Here is a 4,244-nt window from a genome sequence, read left to right as displayed (position 1 = left end):
AGATGATGAATTCGAAGGCACGTAAGTAGGAAGGCTGCCTTAGGGCCGTCGAATGCACCTTAATGTCCCCTTTTGTCTTTACAAGTGCCGGAATGCAGTGCGAGCAAGTTGGAGCTAGCGCAACACAGGTAAGCAGTATTGTAACTAAGCGTTACTAACCAATGTTCTTTGTCTTTGCAGGCCCGATGCCGGACGAGAAATGCTGAAAAAACGTCTTGGATGCTGCCGATGGATCGGGTGAGTTGAAGCGCTAACTTTGCCTTTGTTTAATCTGTGCAGTTTGTTTTGCAGGAGCCGCTGAAGATTGAAGACTGGTCCCCAACAGGTAATTTTCGTAATTACAGGATCCGGAGCTGAAGATTCGCGGGAGCTGACACGGTGAGCGTCCTGCTGCAGATGCAGAATAACGCGAAGCACGTGGTACCAATCGGGTGTGGTTTAAATAGCCCATAGGAGTGCTTAGGTGTCTTCCTCCACAGCAGCCTCGCCCAGGTAAAAGAGTTCCTGCTTCCAGAAGGGTTCCAGCATCCATGATCCAGGGAGTGGTGCCTGCCCCACCCAGAAGGAAAAGTAGTCCCTGCCAGAAGAGAGTAAAGCATCATCTTGCTGGTAAGTAAGCAGCATGGTCTGCTTCAGGTAGGTTCACCCAAGCACTTTCACACTTGATATGAGCCCGGCGCTTCCTGTGCCGGGACGGGTCCTTACTATGAGCCTGGCACCACCGGTGCCAGGACAAGGTCCAAAAGGTCCCAATTGGGACTTGCTGGTGCCGATAAGACATGTTATGAGCCTGCTTCCAAGGATGTTGGGTAGGTCCTGACTCCTTGAAAGCAGTGGTCATGACACTTATATAACTTGTGATTTCATAAAGTTGTCCTTACTACTATTGTGTACATGCTGTGAGGGTTAAGTGTGGTCTTCCATAAAATCATTGACCCTAATTGATTCTACTTCATGTGTAATGATGCTTTGCGTCATTTCTTTCTTAGCAATTGGAGCTCTGTTAGGGCGATTTATCCTACAGAGGTCAATGTTGTACCTTAGTCATTCTATCTTGACATGCACACTCTTCACTGCTCGACGTTCAGTTCGTGCCAATTTGTGACCTTCATTATAATACATTTGGGTGTACTGCCTAGGAACATGAATTGTTATATCTCTTTTAAACAGAGGCTTGGGAACTCAGTTAAGCTGTTGTGTTTTGACCAATCGGTGTGAAGTGTCTTGTCCTTTAGCTCCGTGGTCTGATATCTTTTTTTGTTGCTCTTTTATGACCTCACTACTGCAACTCAGGCCTGGGAAGATGTTTCCTCTCCCCCTTGCCTTAACCAATCACTTTGCAGCATTTAGTCTTGCTTTGGGAAGTTGCAACTTGGTATATGTGCATCTCTCTGGAAGGCCTTGGCTAATATTTTCCACTGAGGCGTAGGGGAAGTTTCATGCTTCAGGGATAGATACCTAGATCTCAAGGCCTACATGTACTATGTATTCAGCTAATGTAAAGCACTGCGGTCATTTATTATCATTATGAGTGCTTCTCTATGTTTCCGTAGCTAATATTATTAGTCATTAGTGTGACATAAGCATGGGAACATTTAAAAAGTGGGAGCATATGGGGATAGGATTCTGGCTCTGAAAAAAACTGTTCCTATTGGATGGATTATTGAGAGAGAGAGCAATTTAAGGGCTGCAGACTGTATGATTCCTGACCTAGGGGAATAACTCCTGTCTGCAAGGTAACCGGAAGAGAAGGGAACCAAAGGCAGCCCAAACTTCATGGAAGAAGGGTCTTCTGAATAAGACTTTCATGGGAACACTTGAGGATTTCTGCTGGCTCGATGCTTTTAAAGAACAATTCCAAGTGAGTATGAGAATTCCCCAATAGATATGATAGATGCTCTCTAGCCACCATTTTTTATTTTTATTTTAAGTCCCAGAACAGTGGTGGTTTGAGAAGGTAATACCAAAATACATTGATTACATGTGAAATATACAGTGCATTCTCACTGCAATTGTCAAATCATAATTTTTCTGTTTTCCATTTCTTCTGGCTTCCGACCACCCTATGGCGGTGGATGCCTGATTAATTCTCAAATTGATTCTGAAAATGCATTGTTTGTGGGTCTGCCACAGTTTCTACTGCACCATCTTCAGAAAGTTCAGAACTCTGTAGTACGGCTTATCTACAGGTTTCATAGAAATACTTCTATTTTAGAATCTCAAAGATTCCAATCACTCAACATATCACATTTAAAATTCTTTGTCTGGTTTTAAATCCCTTCAAGGTCAGACCTGCCGGCCGAGTGTGGCGGTCCAGGAATGGTGCCAGTATGGTGCGACCGGCACCCTTATTTCTGGACTGCCGCACTCAGAATAAGGCCACATGTTTGTGGAACTCTTTACCCCCTCACATTTGGAATTCAAACTCTCTTATTGCTTACTGCTCATGAGATGTTTCAATATGTGTTGGGTTGTATTGTCCATGAAAGGGAATGCTTCAATGTAGTGGGGAGCGTGATCTAAATGACGAGAATGTATTTATTACCCAAATTAGAGGGCTCAATGAGTCCCACTATTTCCATGGCTATACCAAGAAAAATGGACCTCAATGACAGGGAGAGAGTGCAATGGAGCTCGGGGCATCAGATTGTTGGTGTCTTCTGGCAGATTTCATAGGTGACAATGTATTCCTTGACATCAGCATATACGCTGGGCCAGTAAAACGTGTTAAGGACTTGGTCTTGTGCTTTCCCGATCCCCTGATGGGCTACTGCTAAATGGGAATGGGCCAATGCCATATCTATTGTCCTGTGGTTCAGGGGGTTGACCAGTTGGCTCCTCCGGGCTCCCTCTCTCTCCACATTCCCTCGGTGCATTAAGTCTCTTTCTATGAAAATGAAAGGACTTTTTCCTCAGGGACAGCTCTTTCAAATGCTTCTGTCAGGTTCCGGGCATTCCTTTGGGCAAAGGCCGATCTGGGAGGGTGGTGGTATCTTCTCAATCAGTCTGGGGAAGTGGAGTTAAGGTTTTCACAGCCTTCCCATCTCTTTGGGTGTTATAAAGGTTTTCAACTTCACATAAAAGCAGGGTTAGAGCTTGCTTGAGGACCCCTTTGGCTTTGAAGTGTCCACTCTTTATGGTGTAGTTGTGGGGTCCAGAATTGCGTAATAGTATCTTTCTCTCTCCCTGATAGTATGGGTCTATGACTCTGAATGCTACAGCTAAGTGTTTCCATGATGCCTGGACTTAGCAGCTAACCTATGGTAGCTGCCATGGCGGGCGAATGGCTAAGCCCGTAGAAATCAGCCTCTTTTCTTTGCTGGGAATTTCAACTATGGCTACACTAAATAGGTCAAACCCAATAGACTGCGGAGTAGCGCTTTGAGGAAGCCTTCTATTGTAGGTGTGTTTTGCCTAGGTATGTGTGCAGTGTGTGTTGGATGTGATGTTTTTGGGAAAGAGCAGAGATGTGTTGTATATGTGCTTTTGTGTTATATATTAGAGATGTAGGACTGATGTCAGAGTGTATGATCTCATGAGTGGAATGGCTGCATGGATGCGGAATGTTAATGTTTGTGCTGACCCTAAGGTTCCACCCAGGGCAGTTGGAAGAAGGGAACCTTGGCGATGGGCACCGGTGGGACCAGCTGATGTAATTTGGACTTAACATGTAACTTACATAAACAACTTATTCAAGTAACCTAAGCAAATTTACTTCTTGGGTCAGGAGAGAACTTACTTTATTACACTGGTGACGAAGATGAAATTTGAAGCCGGGACAACTTATTTTTATTTCAACTAGATGTTGCAACACAGCGCTTCACTAACATAGGGCCCAACCTTGTATCCGGTTGCTCGAATACCACTTCTGACAGCACTTGTGGTAGAACAGAATCAGGAGATGGATAATGTGGCATTGTGTTTGAATCTTATTTTATTGGAGATCAAAGAAAGAAACCGATGCTAACCCTAAATCTTGAGATCTTGGTCCTACTCTGTAATGAAAAAGTATAAAAAGGGTGTTCATCAGGAAGTCTCTTACAACACAAAAATCCCTATGCTTACCTCAGTTCTGACCCTACCACTATAAAAGAAACAGGGCCTCATTACACGGAAGGCGGTAAGGGTTAACGGTCACCGGTAATGGTACAGGTGACCGTTAACACTTACCTCCTTACTACGAGGTCCCTTTGCGGGTTGGTACTTTAACGCCTGCTTTTTAGCATGAAACAAAGTCAATTCAT

Source organism: Ambystoma mexicanum, chromosome 7q (assembly GCF_040938575.1).
Source record: "Ambystoma mexicanum isolate Mex_15411 chromosome 7q, UKY_AmexF1_1, whole genome shotgun sequence".
In the NCBI taxonomy this organism is placed as follows: domain Eukaryota; kingdom Metazoa; phylum Chordata; class Amphibia; order Caudata; family Ambystomatidae; genus Ambystoma; species Ambystoma mexicanum.
Note: the sequence above shows the minus strand (reverse complement) of the source record.